The sequence below is a fragment of the Stegodyphus dumicola genome, chromosome X1 (genome assembly GCF_044657685.1).
Source record: "Stegodyphus dumicola isolate Sdum_Otavi_A_Nest chromosome X1, ASM4465768v1".
NCBI lineage: Eukaryota > Metazoa > Arthropoda > Arachnida > Araneae > Eresidae > Stegodyphus > Stegodyphus dumicola.
The window spans coordinates 251,323,633-251,350,794 of record NC_140780.1 but is presented as its reverse complement, the minus strand read 5'-3'; the positions used below and the strand labels follow the sequence as shown (position 1 = coordinate 251,350,794).

At 32.0% G+C, this 27,162-nt stretch overlaps 1 long non-coding RNA gene across 7 annotated transcripts in view; it reads right to left on the bottom strand.

Moving 5' to 3' along the window:
- Positions 1-2,433: 2,433 nt before the first annotated feature.
- LOC118185059 (uncharacterized) overlaps positions 2,434-27,162 on the bottom strand; it is a 67,111-nt gene continuing 42,382 nt past the window's right edge. For 4 of the 7 annotated variants that reach the window (XR_004757538.2, XR_015038460.1, XR_015038462.1 and 1 more), the window contains one exon: positions 2,434-11,812. This is a non-coding gene — a long non-coding RNA (uncharacterized LOC118185059). The other 3 variants (XR_004757537.2, XR_004757539.2, XR_015038463.1) reach the window with 1 other exon arrangement.

Below are 27,162 nucleotides of genomic sequence, written 5' to 3'. Positions count from 1 at the left end.
CTTCAGGCAGCGCCTACAGCAAAAGAAATCAAGTTACAGGTTTATAGATGTCAGACAAAACTAAAGGACACAAAATTATTGTGGTGAGGAAGTTTAAAAGAAAGTATTATGGATGTAAAAAAATAAATATGATTCTGATACTTTTAACCTGCTTATGTAACATTAAACACTTTCTAGAATATTTAAAAAAATTATTTAAACAAATTTTAAATGTATGACAGAAAAAAATATAAGAATTGCTTCTCTTGTTAAAATTCTACTTCTACTTGCATGAACTGGATTAAAATTTTTCATAATGCCATTTAAAGATGAAGGATGTGAAAGGATATTCTAAATAGAGGAATTCTTGATGAATAGAAAATTTCCTTGTGGAAACTCAGTTGCAAGAAATCAAAGCTCATGAAATTTGGACACTTCAAGGCACTGGTACCTCTAAACATTACAAATGTAAAAAATAAACATTACTATTGTGCAGCTTTAAATATTATGAAGTGAAGATAGGAAAAACAAAAAAGGTGCCCACAGCCAACAACCACATTTGGTGCTATGGATAAAGCCTCCAATAAATGCTCTTACTACACAATAAGCTATCACAGATAAAAGACAGCTTAAAAATATAATTTTTGAAATAAACGGTTTTCAGATATTTTTAAAATAATTCCAATCAATTCCAATCTTTTCTTATAAAACTGAACAAGGAATACTCCCTTAACATTAACACATAAATAAATTCACTCAACATTTACAACAAAAACCATACCTTGAAAAAAAGGAGAGATAACAATTCTCATACTTTCATGAGATGAATATAATTTTGGCATCCTAATGGGTTTCATTCCTACAGGCATCACTTTGGATTCATCACACACCTCTTAATAAGCTGTCACATGGAAGTTCACTTATCTTAGTTTCACTTCTCTGCAAAACAGGCCACCTGCATGGGACTCTTATTCCCCATCTGTAATGTGTACATAAACCAGTTTTCCTTAGAAAATTCTCCACAAAGACACCAGTCCTAATGCACACAGCCCTTGAAAGCCAGGATATAAATAATTTACCAGCCAACATATGGCTGTAGGTTTACTCACAAATCAGATTGCTTCCCCCCTCCCCATTCGAAACTTCAGTTTTATTGCTACAAGTGGGTTTACAAACTAACATAAAACTGGTGGAATAACTTCATTCATGATAAAACATCCAACTACACACAACATTGATCTCAGTAATAAACTACGATAGACATTTCTTCTCCTTCACACTTCCCTGATATACAGTTATTCTGTAGAATATCTCATCCAGAGCTATATATCAAGGTCAAGGAAGTGCTGTAAAATATAATTTTTGCACAATAATCCCATTTTAAAAATTGCACAGCTGAAAACTTCAACAACTCAAGTATAGCACAAGTTAGGTTAGTATGGCAAAACTCATGAGGGCTATCGGCTTATTGAAGGGATGCTTTTGTTGAGGACGTTTAAAGACAACAGACTCATATTCCTGTTAACTCATGTGGAAAACGACAAATATTCCCATGCATTTAGCCAATTTGCTGGGACTCGAACTATCAGTGCTCAGGAATTTTACCAACATGCTGCTGGTGTTCCAAGTTCAGGACAACATTTTTCTATAAGTTTGATAAACTTACTAAATTAATGTCACATATCATGTTTAAAAATATAGAAAACTAAAGTTATCATAAAAATATTCTTTCAACTTTTGTTATGCGATTTGTGTTAAAAATGAATAATTATGTCATTTGAATTAAACAAATAATCATATTATTAATTTAAACAGTAGTTTATAATTTAGAACTGCTCACTTTTTTAACATTTTCCTCCAAATAATCATAAGATGGTGCAATAGAATATTTATGGATATTGACTTTTGGTGTGATACCAAATTATTTTTTAATTTCCATATCACTACAAATTCCAAATTTCTTTTGATTTCATCTCACCCTGCAATTACTATCTCACTTTTCTGAATATTAACTAACTAAATCTGTAAAATAAATAACTTAAGCAAATTCTGTTCTTGCTCAAGACCATTACATGAATTACTGTACATGCATTTTCTCAATACATTGTTATGGTATATATAACCATTTCAGACGTCATAAAATTCAGCATTTTCATAAATTTGCAATTCCTAAAGGAATGTAACTATCTCACAGCCGTGTTCTACGAACAGAGGGGGAAATTTAAAAAAAATTTTAAAAAGTCAACAGTAACTTGCCATAGTAAAACATTTACAGGAAAAGAATTAAGGAAGCATTTACTATATTTATGCAACAAAGAATGTATATCTCTTTATTAATACTTAAATTAACTTCCTAAATAAATTAGTTTTTTTGAAATGAAATGCTGTTATGTGATATTTTGCATTTTAAATACACTGCTGGCTGTTAAAACTGCAACACCAACAAGAACAAAAGACAATATAACTTTTTTTATTCTACAGATTAATTACAATAAAAATATGACAAGGATGCATTTACTATATGTATGCAACAAAGAATGTATTTATCTTTATTAATACTTAAATTTATTTGAATTAAAAGAAATAAATCTGTTTCTTTGAAATGCTGTGGTATTATGCACAAATTAACGTGTTTTAAATACACTGCTGGCTGTCCAAACTGCAACACCAACAAGAACAAAAGATAATATATCTTCTTTCATCATGCAGATAAATTACAATAAAAAGATTATACCTTTATAATTTCAAGTAGACTAGACAAAGAAGTTGTGCTGTGATTGTACTGAATGTGGTCAAAATAAGCAACTGCTGTATGGTGATGCATAAAGAAGAGGCTCTAAATGGCATTTTGGAATACTTTCAGTCCATGCAGCATTAATGCATAACCACAGTTCATCCATAGTTGCCTCCAGTGGTCTTTGTTGTGCAAGTGTGTGAGAGACACCATGGATGAAACTTGTTCAATTAGGAAAAGATTTGGCGAATGCACTGACGAAGACAGAAAAGTACACTGCTGTGTACTGATGAAATATCTGATTCTGAAAACAGAATGTGACCATGCACTGTCCTGTTGTAAGATTTAAGAGGCTTTTCAATATATGGGAAAGCTGCAGGGCTTAACACATTTGTAATGTAACAGTGACTGGTCAGGATGGTGGATACAGAAACCAGATATAAACAGGATTTGCTTTTAGTTGCACTCTATACCTGATCCTTGGCTGATATTACAATGCATGAGGCCAGACTCCAACTAAAGCTTACCATAATGGCATCACATGTGCACTTCAGCATGTTCTTACATGCAGAAACACCTGAGAAAACAAGCTATGTCATTCTTGTATACCATCACAGTCCCAGACACCTGTACTATACTATTAAAGCTAAGCAAAGCAGCGAGTGCTGCACAAACAATCCATGACTCTCAAGATAGCATTCATCATATATTCAGCCAATTTTGCTAACCACCCATTATATTTCCTGTGTTAGGGTACCTGCAAAAGATGTCTATCCACTCAATCACTGGTGCATCTGTATAGGATCCATAGGCTCTACATTCACATAACAGTGGCTAAATAACCAAAGCAAGTGAAACTTTCATAATATGAGATTATGTACAGTAAACTCTGTGCTATTACTCTTGTGTGATCAAATTCAGGTAAATGCTGCTATAAAATTTTACCTTCTCACTTATGGCAGGCACACTTTGCACTTTTAGAGGGAAATACTATTCCCTTATGAAAACCTCTTTTATGCCTTTACCTCTTTTATGCTGATTCTACAAGGTGTTACAAGCATCCATTAGTTATATATGCACTGCATTTTAATCTTTTATGCCCTACTGTGCTTAATATTACATTTACATATGTTAATCAGCTGCTTCCATGGTGCTGCAATCTAAATGGCCAACAGTCTATTAACATCACAACAGAACTAAACAAAACTGCTTTAATAATATCTCATGACAAATGGAAATGTTCATATCTCCATTTAAAATCTTCACAGACATCTCAGAGAAACCATTTGAATGAATTTGATTACAATTAAAAAGTAAATAAAATATCTTAATATTACAGAAATGTTATTAAAGAAATATTAAGGAGTACATTTTAGTTTTCATTTTAATAACACACATATAATACAGAAGAATACATTTTATATAAACCCATACAGGAAGATAATTGAGCAGGAAATGTAAAACGTAGCCTGCAAGCTCAAAGGCTAACTGGGGGGGGGGATGTTTGCTGCCTTGCACATCTTCAATCTATGCAACATTTCTTATTAAAAGCAGGGCCTAATTATCTGTTACAACTACTGGTGAAAAGGCTTGCACTTTTTTTGTTTCAAATAAGATATACTTTTACATGAGGATAAATCACAAATTACTTCTCAACACTCAGTCCTTCTCAGAGTTTCTGCCACTCCAACCACTTAAACTCTTCCAAAATAAACTTGGAGGTTACAGTATTTGATGAGGCTAAGGGTCTGTTTTATCATCATAAAAAAAGTACATTTTCCTTTATTATTTTCCTGTTTTTCAAGATAAATGAGTTCATCATAGTTTGATTACCTTCAATCAACAATCATTAACCTCATTTTTGCCATAATTTAAATTTTTCCCAATCTTTCATATTCATTCATTCTGCATTTCAGATCACATTATTTAATTTCATCATTATTTTTTCACTGTTAGTGTTGTTTAAAATATGATTTAATATTTTATTTTACATAGATACTTAAAGATAATATTTAAAGAAAAAACAAACTTTCTCCTAAATGTGCCAGTTTGTCCTCAGACCTACAAAATGAAGCATTCAAATTGAGGTTGGACAATCACTTAAAGTCAGTCACAATGGACACAATTCTTATATCATACCATTCAACTCTACTTTTAGAAGTATTTTCTCAGCACTGATATACTGATACAAATCAACATTCAAATTTATTTAATATGTTTCCCTATCAGTCATGCAAAAGGCTTCACAAAATATCACAAAATTTATACTTCAATAGTTCTTCTACATTATTAAATATATTACAACATCAATCACTAAATACAAAAATAAAAAAAATAAAAAAAAAAAACAAGCACAATAAAAATCACATTTATAATGGTATAAATTAGAAGAATGATGCCCAGCAAAGATTCAAATAACATCTCCTTTAAATAAAAAAGTCTGCATTCTTTTAATTAACAGAAAAAATATGTGAAGAAAATTCCTTAAATTTAAAATTTAAAAAAAAATCAATGCATACAGTTTTCCCATGTCTGACAAAAATTTTGCAATCATATCACAAGATTTAGACACACATAAAAGTTAAGAGAATTTCATGAAAAAACTGGTAAAGCTTACTGAATTACAACAAAGACTGAATACTAGAAGACATCTGTGAAAGCATATAATAGTTAGTATTGTTTTATGAAGTATCAGTCATAACATTAAAAATTCATACCCTTTAAACAGAAGGTTATATGGTCAATGGAAAAGTGTCAAAAATGAAAAGAATTTTCTTACATTGGAATATTCAACATACTATTTTATTAATAAATATTCACTAAAAGCATATAGCAGAATCAACAATACTGAATTTATATAAATATTTAAAAATATTCATGTAAATTATACCAACACTTTCCATAAAGAGAGCAGCTGACATTTTTTACAAATATTTATAAATACGAACAATTATTCTAAGGTATAATGCTACTTTATAGTTATATTATATAAAAAAGTGCAGTAAAAAAAAATTATCAATGATAAAGTATGACTGACAGTTCTTGGAACAACTAAAATATTGGCCAGCAGAATAAAGACCATTAAACTATTCCTGTTGATTTTATTCAAAACCTTTACTGCATTCCCTCTACAACAATTTCACACAGCAAGTAAGAAGTGCCAGCACCAATCCACAACATGTAATTTCAATAGGATCATTTCTAACTCAAAATGCTTGAAAATGTCAAATTTTCACATTACTAGTTAAAGACCTTACTGCTAAAGTTTCACAGTTTAAAAATTATTATTATATAAATCAGTACTAAATTTAAATTTAATGTGTGTCTTTTTTTTAATTTTCAGAAAGAAAAAATGGTTTGACAGATTTATATTTAGATACTGAAAATAGCATGAATAAAAATTTGAATTTCGTATCAAAATAAAATTAAGTATTTTATTACTGGTTTCAGATGTTTCATAGTAATAGATGGAATACATAAAGCATCAAGAATTGAAAACTGGTTAAAACAGTAAACAACTTATGACAGGTCTGACACATGTTAGAAGAAAAAAAATGTTTAATGATCAGGTAACTCAAGCAATATCCTAACTAACTCACATTATCTATAGGGAATGTCAGTTTAGATTTTACATGAATGGGGGTTTGGTTTGGTTTATTTAATTACGGCAAAGCACACTAGGGCTATCTGTCTAAGGGGAGGGATGCCTTCGTGGAGGACTTCCTAAGGGAAACTGGCTCGTATACACATTACACATGGGGAAAACCACAAAAACACCCATGCAGCCTGCCCGTTCGCGGGATTCGAACCTCAAACCGAACTACCAGTGTTCAGTGACTTTACCTCTCAGTCGCTGGTGGGCACATGAATGGGGAAGAAGATATATTGTTTTAAATTAAGCCAGCTATTGAGATTAAAATGTAAAATTTTATTTAAAAAATTTTAATTTTTACTTTCCATTGTTTATTTGTGATTATTCAAGCAACATATTTTATATGTTTGTGTTAAGTTTTTATATCACTTAAAATATTGAAAATTCTTCATAAAATATTTAATAATTCATCTTTGTATTCAGGGAAATAATCAACATGTAAAATAACACTGTGCTTCTTATAAGCTCATAAAATAAGAAAGCATGTTACATGCTTTCTTATTTTATGAGAAACATTAAGTGATTTTCTTATCATGTTTACTTGTTTTTGATATTTTTATTATGCAATATTCCTGCATATCCATGCAAAGCTCTGTAAAGACAGAATATGACTGTGTATGCAAATGTGTGTATGATCACATAGAAAAATGCAAGACCTGAGATGATCTTTTTTGTTCATGATATAAACAAAAAAGATACTTTATGCCTCAAGTTAAAAAGAATTAAAAAAAGTGCTAAATTTATTAAAAAGAGAACTTTTTTTTTTTTTTTTCTTTTTGAAATACAGGGTAATAGGAAGAGTAATGATATGCATACTCAATTACCTATCATGTACAACTGACTCTGATTTTTTAATGGCTTTACCAGTTACTCTGGTACATGATAATGGTATTATGAATTGTGGAAATCATGTGATTCTCTCTGTTTTTAACATTCTCCCAAATATATAGCACAACATTTTCTTTAAGCATACATTTAGTTTTGGATCTTCAGTTTTAATATTTTTAAAATATTCAAGCAGTCTAGGATTTGGTCTAACAGGGCCAAAAATCTGAACTATTCTAAAAAATAAACCTTTTACAAGTTTAATGCTATTGTAAAAGTTGTCCATGAAGCCATTTATAAAAATGAAGTTCAAATGAACACATAGATCAGTGGTTCTCAACCTTTTGACTAACGCATAGCAGCTAAACAAAATTTGAAAACTTTACTACTACCACTACATTTTACAATGATTATTTTTCAATTTCTCAATAGAAATATTACCAAAAAAATACATTTTGCCATTTGCACAACTTATTGGCTACATTAAATGTGCACACATAAAAATTATTCGATTAAAAATAGGTGCGAAACTCATGTGAAGATGATTTTTGTATGTATTGCTGTACTTTTATACAAACACCAGTACTGGAAATAATGCCAACTGTTAAATTATGTTACTGATATCTCTCTAAATGTTACTGGAAAATACAGAGTTTTCAAAGATTATTAAATATTTTATATTTCAATACTTCAGTTTCCATGATCTAAAATGCACAACCAACATAACTCAACACAAATGCTCCAGTGAGGACCCTGGACCATGTACAATTAACAGCTAAAACTCAACATGAATGCTCCAGCGAGGACCCTAGACCATGAAGTATACATTAAAAACTCAGGAATTATCAACAGCTAATCTGTTAATAAAATAAAATTTTTGTGCAACAAAGCTTCAATTTGACAGCTAATACAGCTGCAACTTCGAAGCTGATAGCAAAGTATTTTATACAGACTTCTCTATAATACAAACTGCTCACACAAAATAAATTTCATCATTTGCTAGTACATCAAATCTTGAAAGGAATTCTGAGCAACTTTCATTGCAAGACCACAAACATAAGCTTCAGTTCATTTTACTGAATAGCAAACAGTATTCTTTCATACTTCATCAAGATATCTACAGTCCAGGAATTTGAAAGCAAATTTTTACTCATCTTTGTTAAATGCCTCTTCCAACACTTCATTAGTGTCTCAACTACCTTTCAATTTAGCAAGTTTCAAATACATTGTTAATGGTATGTGCTCACAACAGTGTGTGCCTCCTAATCTGATTGGGCATTGTCTAATAATTTGTACAAATACATGCTATCTATGTATCTTATCAACAACAAAGAATACTCTCAGCAAGATCTTATGAGGTGTGTTTACGTATTTTCCCCTCTCCATGCATACCTGTGTATTAACTTATTACATGTGGTAGCCAGCTGATAAAAGAACTCACTCTTTTCTCCCCAACAGGTCCATTACAAGCAGGGCCATTCCTAGGCTGCTACCATTGGCTGCCTGTGAACTTTTCTAAGATTGCAGCTCCAAAAATTTTTTTAAAAGAAAAGTGTTCAAAGATTAATAAAATTCATATTTACATATGACAAATTGTATAAAAAGTACTTACATATGACAAGTATTTACAATGAATTTAAAATATTTAGGTGTGGTATTGCAAAAGTCCACCCCCCGCGTACTTTTATTCGCTGCACCCTCACTAGGCATGACCCTGATTACAAGCAAGCTGGTTGCACAAATTAATTACCACAGACACAGCACAGGAACACATAACCATATATACCTGAGAAAATAACAAAGGAAATTGCATACTTATGGTGCTTCCTAACATGCCCCACAATCCAGCAAATGACCCAACTAGGCATGCCCCCATACTGGGCAGCAACCTACTAATTCAACAATCATTTCCACTAATTCAGAAGTCAAACAACAAAAATCAGCGTTATTTTTTCAAATTTTCACAGGACTAGTTTTACATTGGCCAAACTAAGGGAGCCTTAAAATTTCACGTCAAGGAACATTAGGCATATGTTATAGAAAAGGAAACACAGAAGTCTTCTGTTGCCCAACATTGTTGGTCCGAAAATCACACTTTCAATTTTTCCGCTGCCAAAATTATTCAAAAAACATTTTCCATTGGAGAACTGGATTTAGAGGCATTTCACATTCAAAAAATATCTTTCTGTTCTAGTTAACGATTCTAATTCCAATCAATCTTTGCCTTCGGCCTTTAAAGAAATTTAGTTCTCGTTTCATCAACAGATGGCGCCACTAGCTTATTTTCTGTCCAGCCTTTCTTTTATCTTATCTGATCATTATATCCTATCTCATTCATTTGCTCTTTTGCAGCTGGCGAAGGTGGTTTGGTAAAACCATTGAAACTAGTCCTGTGAAAATTTGAAAATATAATGCTGATTTTTGTTGGTTGACTTCTGAATTAGTATTTGTTTGGCATGTTATTGTGTCTTAATTATTTCCACGCTTACAGCTAGCAATCTTGTCACACTAAAGAAGCTTAATCGCGATGACAATTGGTAGCCTGGCAACCAACCAGCAGTTGCACTGCGGAAAAATATCAGCATAATTGCACAGAAGTCATTCAAGCACTTTCGATTATGGAATACTATGTGGTTTCTACACCAGACTTCAGTTTGATATTCAAGGTCACTTTTACTGACCACTAAGACATGGAAAAAACAGGAGTGCACTTACTACCTTCTCAAATGATACTAAATATTAAGCGTAAAGCTGGTTCTACACTAGATGACTGGCAGATCAATAATCAGCCGCTTATTTTACTTTGCTAATCCTATCTTAATGCTCAGTCCCAACCACCATTCTAATTCAAACATTGTAACATCACACCATATTTTTATTCTTTTCGATAATCTACTCATTAAAATTTTAGTGACAATCATGATTTGTTTGGTTGCAATTATTTCAAAAAGTATTGTGATTAATTAGGAAACAGTCTCATGTTTGTTTATTATTATTCCATGTTTAGGGAACTAAACTGGTCTAGGATTACCCTGAAATGTTTGATGATTTCTGGATGTGCCATTATCATTTCAATTAAACTCAATGCAATTTTCCTTTTTCAGTTTGCTATAGATGGATATAAATTACACATGGACAATAATTTAGAGGAAATGATCACAACTACGTGAACTAGCAGCAGGCTCAATATAACCATGACCATCAGGAGTAACTGAAAAAAAAATCAGGAAAATTTCCATCTAGCAATATTTTTTGCTGTCCACTTCATGAAGGTATTTAAAATGAGAATGGTCCCATTCTTATGACAGCTAAAGCATTTTCAACATTTACCCATCACAATGTCATTACTTTGCATAAAATGAGAGTTGACATTCCTGAAGATAATGTAAATCTTACTTAGGATGCCAACTGCCCTACAGTACGATAAGTGTTAACACATATAATAATGGCAGCTATGCTGCTTTATATTCACAGAACTAATTTTAGTTTACTGTATGTTTCAAAACTGCTATAACAGGTACAAGCAGGAGGAGAAATCTGTAACCTGATATTAACAGTGAAATATTTATGTAAAATTTTATACAATATGCAATAAAAAGTTAAATGATAACTCTTCAGGCTTTTAGTATTTCAATAACTGTTAACATTACATAACTTTTTAATTAGAGGAGGGGGAATCAACAAGTCCATATGAGAGGTACAATGAAACTGAAACACTTGGCAGACACAGAACTCCCAAATTTCAAATTCAGTGGGGAAATACTGAAGGATTTTGAATTTCATCAACAGCAACAAAATGTGAATTTCATGTTTTCAATGGTATTAAAGATACCAACATTGGATACTGAGCATAAATAGGAGATATACTAGAGTTCAAAAGAAAATTATTGGGATTTGGTTGGCTTGCATACAGACAGATCTTTTTTGATGTACCTAGGGCCACAGTATCGGGTTATATGCTAGAATATGCTGATGAAGTTCAAAAATCTTTTCCTCCTCTGGCATCAATGATATGGAATTGTTACATTTGCAACAGAAATAACTAAAAATAATTTTAATGTATTAAAAAATGTTTGTACTGACAATTTCCAAGTTGAATTGGTGCAATATTGCCTCCAAAAGACAGTAAACACCATGTTAATAAAATATAACACTCTACATGCAAGTGTTTCATTTTCAATGACCAATTCCTTTAAACTACCATAAAATCTTTCTTCCACAAATTTTTTTGAATGAAATATGGCTACAAAAGTCAAATAAAATACATGAGGGGGCTTTTAAAAATTTTTTATTTTATTTCTGAAGGTGACATTTAATGTAAATATGCAGGAATATAAAAATTATACCAAATAATGTGTAAAAATATTTAGTTATGAAATAAATCATCAGAGCAGAAAAATTTCTGAAATTTTATAAGTACTTTTAGTCACAAAATGTTCCTAAATGGAATACAGTAAAACATTTTCTCCGTTGATCGATGCAAAGAGGTACATTGCATGTGTCACATCTTGCTGTTGTTCTACGCTCCAACTTATCTTTGCTACACATATAGCATCTCCGTCTAGTACATGGCACAGGTCTGTGTAGCCCTGAGTTACATGATTCTGCACAAATTAACCCATCTGCAAAAATATGAGTACAGTTAGAGAAATAGCAAAAAAACTGTGGTCGTATAACATACAAGCAAGGTTGCAAGTAATAAAACATCTATTAATAAAGAAAGTTTAATACATTCAAACATTTTATTACTTATCTTAAAAGATTCACCTTGTCTATAAAACAAAACACTTTATCAATAACCATAATACAAAACCTAATCATAGATATATTATACTAAGTGCTTTTGAAAACAGTTAAATAAAACTAAAAAAACACAATAATGAGCATATATATTTAGATAAAATTTAACACTAGGACATATAAATCATTCTTGGTATGTGAACTACTACTCTTACAAAATTACATGAATTATCAAATGAAAGGGGAAAATGCCTTGTTTTCCCGAACTTAAAAGATTTTTAAAGAATTTTTCATAAAAAGTATTAAATGAATAAATAAATGCATAAATATTAAATTTTAAGTTTACACACATTTATATATATATATATATATACATATATAAGTATATAAAAAAATATGTCTCATGCAAACATGAAGCTTCTGAAATGAATTTTTCCCTTTTTTTGTTTATTAAAGATCATACATATTAAAAAAAAAGAATAAAAAGTACAGGCGTCTTATATTGATTCATTATGAAATGTTTATAAAAACATTTCATAATGCTGTTTAAAAATGTTAGTTAAATTAGCATAAAAACAAAATGCATTAATATAACTATATTAAAAAGGATTTTTTTTTCTTTCTTTAAATGAAGTAAAGACATCTTGCAAAAACAAATTCAAGATCTCATATTTTTCAAAATTCGAAAACAATCCAATTTATTTTTAGGTTTATGCCACAAAACAGATTTTCTTACTTTTAAAGATTGATTCAAATTATGCATTCTTCTTGTAAAGTATTACTAGAAAAGTCACTGATATTTTGATTATTTGTAGTTATTTTGATACTTTCTTTATAAAAAGATTGAATACAAACTTAGTAATACAGTTAAAAGTCTTTAATTCGGACGTCCATAATCCGGAATGATCTATAATCCGGACCTCAGAGCTACAAACTTTCTATGCATGCGCATAATACGTTTACGCATGCACGTTTAATGTATTTACAGATGGCATAAGCTAAGCTAAAATTATCTAATTATCTATTTCAGTTAATGTTGCAAATAGCGTTGTTCCTTAATCTTCGAGTTGGATCCGGCTTATTATTTTTTGCAAGCTTTCGATTATGTCAAAAAGAGTTTTCGATTCTGGAGCTGCCAAAGGATATAAAAAGCGAAAGGATGTTTCGATGTCCAGCAAACAAAAAGTGGAATTGCTGCAAAAAATGGATAACGGCACATCCTTTGTTTCTCTAACCATTCCGAAATCTGTTTATCAATTTCACGCTGCTCTGGGGAAGGGAAGTCGCGGCGCGCAATGAACTGGAAGTTGATCTGTCAGCACTATCCGTATCTTCAAGGCTGGTGTTTTTATTTTATTTGGCTTATAATTCCTTACTAAATGTAGTATTTCATCTCGATGTACTCCGTCTTTGATATGATTTAAATCAAATTCCTTGTCATTATAAATATCAAGAATATACATCAAATAGTTTTCTGGTTGCAATTTTCTAACTTTGACTATGCGTAATGTATGCTTAGTCGAAATTAGAAAATTGTTGAAAGTTGAAAGAAATGTTTAATAAAATAATAATGAAAGTAAACAAATAAATGTTGCTCTTTATTTCATAAATTACAGTTTCATATTTTTAATTTTATTATTTCTGCATGCCATCTTAACAGATTTAAACTGATTTTCTATAATACGGAAAATCCAATAATCCGCAATCGCCGAAGTCCCGACGAGTCCGGATTAAAGACTTTTGACTGTATAATGTATTCGAATATGGAAGATAATTTTAAATAATTTACATATTAAAATAAATCCCTCATCCCATACTCAAAGAAAAATGACCTAACAAATGTCAACAAAATCTCCTAATTTTTAATACAAACATAAAGTAAAACTATTAATATTTGTCAAAAACCAAAGAAAATAGGATACAAAAATAGCTTCATATAATATTACTTACATCAGCATATTCAGACATAGTTTAGTTACCAGAAAATCACACTTAAAATTTAAAATGGAATTTTAAAAGCATTTAAACTGATAAAAATAAAATAAAATTGCCAAACTTTAAGTGTCAGATACTTTCCTACCCTTTATCGGCACAGTCACGTATTCAAAACACTAAACTGCAAAATAAGGTTGCCTTTTTTGTATGCACAGTGTACAAGATTGCTAGGTACTCCTTTAACTGTCAGTCAGTGAGAACAGAATAAATGAACAGAATAAAAAAAAAATCTTAATTTTAAGAGTGATAATGGTAGTATCGATTTTTTTCTTTGGTCACTGTATATAGGATAAAAATCTAAAATATTGGGCCATATAAAAAGTCTCTGCAGTTTTTTTGGTACATTTTTAACACAAATTTTCTTTATTAAAAATCAATTTTAATCAAGTACATATTGATCATTATTATGTATGACCTTTTGCCATTTTTTGAGTAGCTTTATAAAACCATCAGTGTAGAACTTCTGTGACTTATCATTGAAAAACGTGGCCAGGTCATTTTCAGTGGTGCTTTGGCCAGCCAAATTTTTTACCATCAAGAGAGTTTTGCAGAGACTGAAACAAATGATAGTCAGATGGCACAAGGTCCAGGCTATAAGGTGGATGCATCAAAACTTTCCAACCAAGTTCCGTCAAATTTGTTCCGAGTCATCAAAGATGTATGTGGCCAGGGATTTTCATGATGGAACACAACTCCCTTTCTGCTGGCCAACTCTGGTTGCTCTTTCTGCATTGCTTCATTCAAATGGTCGTGTTGTGAACAGTACAGGACTGAATGGAGGGTTTCGCCAGGTTGCAACAGCTCACAGTGGACAATTCCTTTCTCACCAAACACTCAATTAACCTCATCTGGTGACAATCCAGGCTTTGAAATCATTTGTGGAGGGTCACAAGCCTTTGACCATAATTGCTTGTGTTTGATATTCTCATAAAAATGGTTCGATTTCATTGCGTTTTAGCTGCATTTAACTGATGAATTCGGTCAATCAAATTTCTTTGCATTAATTCATGTGGCACCCAAACATTGAGCTTCTTTTTGTAGCCTGCTCTTTTCAAATGATCCCAAACTGTCATGTGGTTGATGTTTAGTGCATCTGCTATTTCCTGACAGCTTGTGTGTCGGTCTTGCCACAGTTACAAAATTTCATCAACTTTTTCAGTGACTGCCTGACTAGAGCCAGGTGCATATTTGACATCGAAATTTCCGAAACGGAATCAAGCAAACCACTCCCGGGTCCTTCATTCACCCACAGCATTCTCACTGCACACTTCACAAATTGTTTGGCATGTTTTTGCAGAGTTTTACCTTTTTTATACTAAAAACACATCATATAGCATATTTCTTCAGATATTTCACTCATTTTCAAATCAATATAACTTTTTACACAAGCAATGGATTAGAAAACTATCTTCACAAACAATGGAAGCTGAATGTCACCTTTTAAATACATGTCCATTGAGACAATCAGGCAAGTGTTGCCAGATAATAGGCATCAACACCATCTAGTAGCAAAAAACTGTAGAGACTTTTTATATGACCCAATATTACCTTTAAAAAATGCAGTTTTATACTGAAATAAAACACTGAAAAAAAAATTTCTACTCAAAATTTATTGATACATGTTAAATAACAAAGGAATATAATGTTAAGTATGCATCATTCAGCAGGTAGTTAGCAAAACTTCCTATACCAGCACATGGAACATCAATTAAAGAATCTAAAGCAAAAGATATATGATATTTAACATGCTATGGCTAAAACTCATTTTGAATTTACTTTGAATATTACATTTTTAATGCATATAACAGTAAGAAAATTAAAGAGCAATAATGCAACTAGTTTTCAATTCTAATCTTGTCTTTTATATGCAGTGCACAATGCACTTATGCTAAAAAATAGACCTTCATTATTGGCTGTTTATATTTTATTCTGGCCATAGAACTTCCTAATGTCCTATCAGTCTTATCTCTCACAGCAACAGTCCCAAGACAGAAGGATAATCAAGGTTCCACTACAGCATGTAAAACAGATTTCAGTATTGCAGGTTACTCTTAATGTCCAACAGACATACAGTGGTTACATCAATTCAGCAATTTCAACTTTTTGTATAAATACTTCAGATTTACTATACTGACATTTAAAAAAAAAAAAAAAAAAAAAAAAAAAAAGTTTTTTAATTTACCCACAAATACTAGCACCTGATAAACTTAAGAACACACTTGATTAAGAAAACACCACCATATTTATGTACATATTTGAATTATTAGCACTTCCTATAATACAAGGGAAGAGGAAAAATTAAACTATTTTTCTACATAAAATAAAATGAAAAATTTACTTATGTATTATCCCAATGACTGCAAAACTGTTGCCAAGCAGCACAATTTAGCATCAATTATGGATATGTATGATATAATAATCATTCATAACATCTGTACTTGACTGATTTTTTATATGCCATGTTTTGTTTTTATCAACAAAGATATAAATTTGTTGTTGTTGCTGTATTTTTTCCTTGCATTTTGGAAAAGATATTGATTAAAATTTGGGACCTGTCTTCTACAGAACAGCACATTAATAGACACAATGAAGTCAGTTGCATATGGCTGGCAAAACAGTAACAGAATGGAATAATTACCTGCATGAAGTTACAATAGTATTTTAAACACAGCTTTCAGTTAAATTGAAGGGCCTAACAAAATAGGAGAAATTGGCGAAAGCCTTTTTATGAAGCACAAAAATGAAGAGGGTCAAATACTGTTTGTTCATTAAATAAAGAGGCATCCATAACTTTTGAATTTATTAGGAATGACTGGCACAATGTTGGTGGGATCAACTTCAACTTTAATAATTGTGCGGTATCTAAATTTCACAATCAATGGAATGATACGCAAATACCAAAAATTTACACAAAAAATTCTTAAATTTTAGTTTTAATTTTATTCACTTGCTAGTTGACTGGCACTAGAAACCTTATTAAACAGCAGCAGAGTTTGAAATCTAATCAGCACAAACAAATTCATGCAACTGCAAAACTATTAAGCATTATGAGCTCAAAACTATTGAATAATATACAAATGAATAAAATTCTTTCAGAGCTTTCTACAAATTATTTCAGTTCATTACTTTATCATGAATTATCATAATCTACAATCTTAATTTGAGAGCTGAATACGAATAAGTAAGGAACTAGGTTGTTAACTATTGTATATATAGGTTGTTAACTATATTGCAAGATGAAAACCAAATTAATCTGTACCAGGTAACATTATTAGTTATAATAAAGTTGTAAATTTTCATGAGCTATCAGATGGATACAATTAAAATGCATTTTAAATTGCTGATATATTATAAATAATTTGAAAGATGAAAATGTTATGACGTTAAATAAGTATTTTACAGGCTGCATGGAAGATAAAGATTTTTATGTCTCATGGAATGGCAAACACTTGCCTGGGTGATAAAACGTCAGATAGTATGTGACATTATATAAAGACCCTAAAAAATTTAGACAGACTTCCCTTAAGATGTTTCTAATGTCAAACTTGACAATTTTTCCTTACTGCACTTTCAGAATCTTGAAACATAACAATTTAACATGACGAATCTGTTGATGACACTTTTAGGTATATTTATATTCTTGTACAAAGACAGCGAATAAAACCGAGCCAATTCTTACTTGGGAAAGTCCTAACCTTCAAAGAATTCTGAATGAAAATAGGAAAGTTACCATGCAAGCCACTAACATAAATATCACAGAAAGTATGCATCCACGCTTTATCATAAGCTTTTTCCATTTCAAAGAAGACAGAAACAAGGTGGTTTCTTCTGACAAAGGCAAATAAGAAATTTCTAAAAGCAGCATATTGTCAATGGGTGTTTTACCTTTACAGAAATTACTCTGATATGATGAGATTACATCATTTTTTTGGAAGTAGTACACTAGATGGCAGTTTACAATTTTTTTCAAACAACTTGCAAATACAAATGGTAAGGGCTGCTGGCTGGTAGTTGGAAGGATTCTACGGGTTTTTCCCTGGCTTAACAATGGGAATGACTACAGCTTTCTTTCATTCAAAAGAAAAAGTATACTCCTTCTATATTTGATTGTAAATAGTGAGAAGGGCAGCCAGTGACTTAAAGGAAAGATGGTTCAGCATTTCCCACAACTGGCACCATCTGGACCAGGACTAGATCTATGTGTTTGCGAAAAAGCACTTTTAAACGTTGAAATTAAGATTATAGGGTTCTGAGTTGGAAGAACTGAATAGAAAGGGAAATTTTGCAGAGTGACGCTTCAAAGAAATGCAGTGGGTAATTGCTGCCACTTGTAGTGGCAGAAAAGATCTCACTGATGGCATTTGCAATTTCTGCCATGATGTTAGTCACCCAGCCATTTTTTTCCAGAAAAGAAAGTGATTGGTCTTTATATATTCTGCATCGCTTTCTAACTCTTTCCCAAACTTTTCTGCTTGGCATAGGGAATGCTATTCATGACACACAGGAGATCCAGGAATGCTTCTGGCTCTGCCATCTTACATGTTTTGCATTTGCTTTGGCTTTCTTGAAGGCAATAAGATTTGACTAAGTGGGGTATCAAAGAAAAATTCCCCAAGCTTTTCTCTGTTGCCTCAGAGTTCCTGGTTACTTCAGTTCCACCAAGATTTTGAATATTTACAGAGATTTGATGATGTGAGGGGTACAGAGTTTGCAGCTGCCTGAACAATTTTGTGTAATTTTCTCCAGGCTCTATCTAAAATGAAACGTCTAGGTCTCGGAGTGGATAAATTTCCAAGTTGTGTTAATAAGACACTGATCAGAAAGTGATTACTATCACAGGCATCTTGTCTGATACTAAATGAACAAAGTGACAGAAATGAAAGTGAACAAATGGCAAGACTGATGATGTGGAATTTCCTAATAGGGTGATGGGAATAAGTAGGTTGGGTGGATACAGGACAGATATAATTTAAGCATATGAATTTTTAGGAAGATTTCTTTAAGTTTATCACAATATGATAAAGGTAGTACAAGATGAGACAAGATGTGAAATAAATCTCGCAGTATGCTTTACATATCAATCATCTCAAAGTGAAGAATAAAAGGCATTATTGGCTCTTTAAAAAGCACATAACCTTGCAAAAATATTCTCCGAGGCTATCCTTTGGCGATTCTTTTAAACAGAATGACGATTCTACCGAGAGCATATATTTCATTTATTCAAAGTTACAAAAATGGGTCAAAAACCACAGAGATATCAGAATAACATATTGTTAAATATAATGAGTATTATAAATTTATAAACAATCAAAATTTGTCAGCAGATTAAACAAATTTTTACACAGGATAATTACAATACACAGAAAGTTCAATGACTTGCAAAAAATTTAGAAGAAAATTTAAAAATTAATTTTAACACGGAGAAAAGTCGTGCTTTTAATGAAATTCTAAAAATTGATTTAAAGATGTTTGAAAGTTAAACAGCTGCTTGTTAAAACTAGCACACCATATATCAAAATAATTCCAGCCATTTGTGCAAGAACAAATCTATAAAACTATACAGGGTGAATCTGAAAAAGTAAGCAAAATTTAATGGTGTATATGCAGCTATAAGAGCAATATTTGTCATAGAATGTGCATGGTCGGTGAGAGGTTAAAAGTAAGTTTTCCACTGTCAATATTTAAAGAATTAACAAAAATATAAGAGTATATACTTCAGAAAATATTTTATTAACAGGAATGTAATTGATGTGCATTCTCAAAGAAATTGCTCAAAAGACTTTCTGCCAGCTGTAATATAGGCTTCACACTTGTATGATAGGGAGTGATGCACATTTGCGAAAACACCAGTAACAATGCCACTCCTGGGGACTAGATCCATATTGGTTTTTATAGGGCACTCGTAGTTTAGGCTTCTCATATGGTCCCACAGGAAAAAGTCCAACCACGAGATCTGATGATCAGCTAGTGGCTTGCCATTTATGTTTCGCCCGAACTTTCTACGACAAATATTACTTGCATAGCTGTGTTCTGTCACCCCGTCATGTTTTGGCCATTTTTTCAGATTCACCCTGTATTTTCAAATTATGAATATGTATGCAATTCACGTATTTTTGACAATCAAGTGTTTCAAACAGTAAAGTCCTGTTTTGTTAGCACTAATAAAATCATTAGGAGCAGATTGGATCAATGCACAGATATTAATCTAAATTTAAAACTTTCAAACAGAACAGTGATGCATGCTAGGACAATCATGTTGCAGATTTATTTTTTTTAATTTCCTTCTGATAATTCTTCAACTAGACTCATGTCTCAAATTATCTTTATATGAATGAAATCACAAATTTCTCATATGCTGTGAACTTATGAATTTGTACAAAATGAGACATAATTACACATGAACAAAAAGGGAAAAAATATGAGCTTTGTATACGATATAAACTGTGGCATGAAATGATAAAAATGGTAATTATATGTTACAAGGAAAATTCAGAAAAAAGGAATAACTCAAAAAAATTAAGACTCATGAATTCAATATGTAAAGTGATCTCCCAACTTGTCCACACATATCACAACATGCGTTCATGCTTAATAACATTATTAACCACAATTTGCAATATTAGTTACAGACTTCCAACAATGTGATCTTCAGTGCATTTGCATCTCTAGGAGGTTGATGTCTCTGTACAATTGCTTTTTCAAAGTAGTTCTTTAAGTTCTCCATTAAGATCAGATTTTGTTGGCCATGGTACTCACTCAACATCTTTACTTTCAAGATATTAATTAACGACGTTTGCTAGATGTGGACAAGTATCATCCATCAATAAAAAACAGATCTATGTGCACCTTTGAAAAATCTTACATAAAGTTCTGAAACCTCATCACGATATCTCTGGCCAGTCACAGACTCACTGTTGAAAATGTGTATAGGCGCACATTCATTGATTATTATTTATCCTCATACCATCATACCTACATTACTGAAATGGTCACACTCCTTAATGTTTGAAGAGAAATTTTGTGTTCCTGATTTCCTCCGCATGTTTGAATCAAACGTTGAACTAAAGCAGGACTCAATAAAGTGAACACGGGGCCTAAAGGGATGACAGCCCTTGTCTTTCTGACAAAAAAGGCCTTTTCGTTAAGCCTTCTCCATACAGTTTGATGTGATAGAGCAGTGCCAATGATGGCTGCAAGCTCTGAACTTACATGCTGAGAAGTAGACTTCCCATTACAATGACCAGTTATTTCCAGATATCTTGAAAAGCAGTTGTTAATCACTTATGACCTTGTCCAGGCCTCCTTACAACAGTTCCAGAGTTCTGAAATTGTTTCCATAGCATAAAGGATTTGTCTTGAAATTTTCATTCATCTCACTGCTTCCATGACTGTTTGCCTTGCTTCTAAACAGGTGATAATTCACTGCATCACAGATTCTTCCAAATGATACTTCAGGGCCAATAACAAACCATTTTCAGCCCTTACACACTGAAATCAAACATTATATTGCAGAAACTCACTCAGATATCTACTACCTGCAATGACATAATGCCTTGCTTTGCATATCAGAAACTGTTTGATCACTTTTGATTGGGTAATGCTAATTATGTTTGTCTTTCACACATTCCCAGCAAAAATGAATAAACATCAATTGGACATTTCATGAAATGTCATTATTTTTGGGTATGTAAAGATAAATTTGGGCATGAGTATATTTCCTATGGCATCACTTAATGATATTGTTCTCAGAATATATAGAAAATTCACACTGTTGCTCATTTATTCAATTTAACTATTATCTGAAATTCAAAAGCATGAGAGAAAACTCATGTCAGTTTAAAAGTTTCAGTTCTTTATTAATCCACTGAGAAGAGCATCTTTTTGGACTTACTCATAGCTGCCAAACTTGAAATATGAAAAACCACGTGGTTCACTTTCCAAAAACTGGGAATATGCAGGAGGTTTTCACAGTGCATGGTGACCATTTTAAAAGAATTCAAAACTGATTTAAATATGTTTCATAATGCACAATTCAGTTTACTCAATTACTTATGTTACGAGACCGACATAAAATATTTTTGTCACATATTTTAAATTTTAAGTTCTTTAGCTAATTTCACTTTGTAATTTTGTTACACTTTTATACTGAAAAAATTCTGATAAGAAAGGTGGTGGTGGTGGATTTTATAGCCCAAATTCTAATACATTAAATGTGGGAATTGAGTAGGAAAGCTTCAGTTTATTAAAGAACTTTTAAGCAAAGTAAAAATAAAATTAATGATTAATGTACATACTACTAGATGGATAAACTTAGCAATGAGTCATATATTTGCACGATATTTTCTCCCTCATTACTGTGTGCTTCTGTGGTATAACTAGCATGTTCAGCTAGCAATCAAGACATCTGCAGTTTGAATCCCAGAAAGGGCACTGCACATTTATTATGTCTCTTGCTTTTAAAAAATCAAAAAGTCGTTCCACAGTGGCACAACTAAAACGCGGAGGATAATAATTTGCCATCACCAGCAGTTGGTGACTAAGTCCAAAGCGATGTAATCAGAGGCACCTCTTTCTAGCAACTAAACAGTCCTGAGTTTGAATGACAGTAAAGGCATTGCATATTCTTCACATATCTAGTTCCAAAATCAACCTAATGAGTCTAACAAAATTAAATATTAATATTTACTGTTTAAACACTTAATGGAATATTCATATAAAGATCTATAAATATCTACAATAGATTAAAACAATTCAAATAAAATAAAATTTAATAAGAAAATTAAGCTGAAGATCACTAGTGATGGGCAAATGAAATTTGCAGAATTTAAGCTTCAATAATGCAACTTAAACTGTGCAAATTGAATTCTACTGCTGAAAAACAATTTCTTTCAGTTCTTCAATACAGACTAAAAGTTAAGAACCAAGAGATTCTGTGATCTACTCGGAGACCAGCAGATGTGTTGAAAAAATGCACGTCTCCTGGTAAAATCAGGAGAGTTGGCAGCTATGGTGTTATCAGGTTCAATGTTCCGTCTTACTTTCTTTGGGAACATGCACAGACCTGACTCGGAACAGGGAGCTTCCTAAAGCTATGTTCAATAAATGTGGGAAGTAGACAAGATACACAGGAAGGGTATACGAAACCCTTTATTTTTCACTCTTTACAATAATTTCCGTACTTCAGAATACAGAGACCAACTACTTGTGGTCTGAATGTAAGAATATAAAAATATTTAACTAAACTCTAACTTAACTTTGGATAAATAAACAAGGGTCGACGTGGAAGATTGGCCGGATATTAACAGGAAGCCGTATGTAGTACAGAGAACTGTTAACACTACAATATGTTTAAAATTTATCAAGAGGATTAAACCTCTGGCCTGGAAGGCAACCAGCAACCGAGTAAAACTTCTAAGGCAAGCGGCCTGCTTCGACTAACTCCTTCCTCTCTCTCACTTGGCAAAAAGCCACAACTTAAGTACTTGGCATTCGCCAGACAAATTTTGCATAAATAAGTTAACGCTTTTAATTCTGGCCGGAAGTAGAAAATAAGAAGTGATAGTAAAGATTTAAAATAAAATAAACGTTAGTAAAACTTAAGATCCTTACAGTCTTACTGATGAAGAGTTGCATTTAAACACTATTTTTCAGCTATATTTGTATAATTACTTATTCCATTTCATTTAGATAACACTTAGATCATAAACGAATATTACAAAACATTCTAAATAACAAACTATTAGTAAGTAAAAGAAAAATTTCATAACTGGATATAAGCAGTCATGCTGCTCAAAGGGTTGAGTACAACAAATTAGTACAGAAAGATTATTATTAAAACACTACTTTTATTATGTTGTGCATAACTATCTTGTAACTTGAAACCACAAGATATGCATTTCTAAAAATTCAGAAAACACAGAAAACAACTTTTTTGAAAAAATCATCACCTTCATTTAAACCTCATAACCTAACAGGAATTACATGAAGTTATATTCTTTTCAACTGATTAATCAAAATGCATTACTTCTTGCATCAAATGTCAACTTACATTAAATTTTACAAATTCATCTCTAAGAAATTTCAGAGCAAACAGATAGGTAATAACATTCCGCATTATGAATACTTCACTAACATCTTTTCCAGTTGCAAAGGATTCCAAAACACTTCGTTCGATACAAAATTTTAGAAATATATGATATTAATTTAGCCTGATTATAAATACTTACTGATTATAGAATTCACAAGTATGTTTAAGTATTCAGTAGTGAACTCAAAGACCATACTTACACTTTTAAACCTTCAGTCAACACATTATTCAAGTAAAAACAAGAACAGAATATACATTAAGAGTTAATACATGCAATTACATGTACAGGGTGATTATAGTTATCTTTCCACTTTCAAAAAAGCTGTAAAATGCAGAGCCACTTGAATATACATCGATGGAAAAAAAATCTCAACACCAAGGAAAAGTTATTGTAGTGTAATGAAATTTGGACAATGCATTTGTCTAGTTAACATGTTTAATTGATTACATTTTCAGGATCACGGGTTAATTTAAGCTCAAGAAAATGCATTTATTAACAGCCAGTGTAACCTCCAGAATTTTGAATGCAAGCCTGCAAACATTGTGTCATACAGGTGGTGAATGTCACTTTGTGGCATGGAGTTCTATGCTTGTTGTACTTGTTCTGTATCAATACTGGGATGGTCAGTGCTGGTTGTGGATGATGCTGGATTTGTCACCCAATGATATCCCATACATGCTCAATTGGAGACAGATCTGGTGATCTTGCAGGCCAAGGTAACATGTTGACACTCTGCAGAGCAGGCTGCGTTACAACAGCGATATGAGGGCAAGCATTATCCCCTTGAATGCTGTTCATGAATGGCAGCACTAAAGGTTGAATTATCAGACTGACGTACAAATTTGCAGTCAGTGTGTTTGGGATAACTACGAGCATACTCCTGCTGTCATAGGAAATTGCTCCCCAGACCATGATTCCAGGTGTAGGTCCAGTATGTCTAGATCGCAGACAGTTTGGTTGCAGGTGTTACCCTGGCCTCCCTTCTGTCCAATATATGGCTATCACTAGCACCAAGGCAGAACCTGCTTTCATCAGAAAACACAACAGATCTCTACTCCATCCTCCAATGAGCTTTGGTTTGAAACTACTGGAGTCGCCAATGGCTTGGAGTCAATGGAATGCACATTACCGGGTGCCTGGCTAAGAGCTATTCTTGAAGTAACCGATTTGTAACAGTTTGTTGTGTCACTGTGGCACCAGCTGCAGCTTGAATTTCTGCCGCAGACACAGAACAATGCGCTACAGCCATATGCCGAATATTGTGGCCACTCGGAACCCGGTCTTCTTGAAGCAGTACCTTCATTTGACCACTGCTCCCAACAACTATGCACAGTGGATACATTCCAGCCAAGTCTTTCTGCAGTATTACCGGAAGAAAATCCACCTTCTCGTAGATCTATTACACAAATTCGTTCAAACTTGGTGAGCTGTTCATAATGGCTTCGCCGTCTTCTTAAAGGCATTCTTGGCTAACATGAACTCAATACATCAAATTTCAAAGATAAATAACACTCACGAACTTTACAGCACATATTTAAAGAAAACATGGCTTAGTAAACTTGTAGGTAATAGTGAACTAATTACCTACATAACTTTCATAAAATGTCAGTATTTTTTTTAAAGCCTTTTTTACTAAGACATGTTTTCTGAATACTTTTACTAAAAAGGAAATACATTTCTTCATGGTTACTTAAATAAGTTCTGAGTGGCACTACTAGCACCACACTTATGCAGGAAATTTGAAACACCAAATTTTCACATGAATGTGATAATTTTAATATAACTGAATACTGTAAACAAAGCTCATGGCTCAGAAATAATTCCTGTTCCACATTCCCAATGCACAGTTCTTACTAAGACTTTGGAAATTTGTGCTTAAATGATCACATAAAAAGATAGAGAAACATACCATATACAAAATGAGAATAAAATGCTAAAAGACTACAAAGAACGTATCAAGTACTCTTGAGTTTCCAAAAAAACATTTGAATAGGGAACTTTTTGCTAAATCACAACAAAGGAGATGGTGATCACCAACTGTGGAGTTAGAACTGCAGACAGGACACACCGGTCTGCTAAAAATTCCAGTTTTATTTAGATGAGCAGCCACTGAAACAGCAATCTTGAGGGCAATCTGATAAATCATCACAACCCTTGCTTCACCCCCTTATTTTTAATGCAATCTTTAAAATCTCAGAAGTAACACAAGAGGACTTCTTGAAAATTCCTGAAGAGAAGGTTTTCCATGTAATTTTGTTTAAAGGAACCAATCCTACAAGCAATAAATATAACTTTATTATAGTTGTACATCATCACAGTGATCATATATTACTATTTTATTATTACTGCTACACATAATATCCTTTAATGAGTACAAAAATTTTCTTGAAAAGGAAATCATAGAACATTTTCCCCATTTGTTAAAGATGCATATCTGTGAATAAAAATCTATTTAATGTAAATGTTATGTAGCACTTTTTATGGTATGAATATTAATTTTTGAATGTTTAAAATAATTTTGTTTCTTATAAAATAAAAAAGGCTATACTTAAAAACAATTACATATAACAAAAGTATTAAAGGGAAAATTGGATAAGAAAGATGATAAAGATTTACAAAAGTACATATCTATATACTTATGTCAGTGTCCGTCTATGATTTTTTTACCTTTGTTATATAAATCTATAACATCAATAGCTTCAGAGTAAAAAAGGTATTCCATGTAAAAAAGGTATGATGTCTAACAGTAATAATAGGACAAGGTTTACTGTTATTGCTCTATCATAGCTCATAGCAACAGAAGCTGGAAATTTAAAAAGGAAAGAAGAAAAAAAAAAGCAGAGAAAACATAATAATAATTATCTGTTATCAAGAAAGCAAAATGAAAAAATCATAACTTTACACTAATTCAAGGCATCAGAAAGACAATGCATTGATCTATATATGTATTATTAAAATTTGTTTTCTTTAATTTAATAAGCAAATGACATGCCATCTCAGCCTCTAAGTCAAGCATTACAATGTATTTGTATATGGTATATTGACATTGAGAAAGATATAGCTGCAGTCATAAAGCTGAATGATTGATTGCCCATAAATGAGTTTCCCATGCATATGTGAATACAAATTAACTCTCCAAAGAAAGTGCT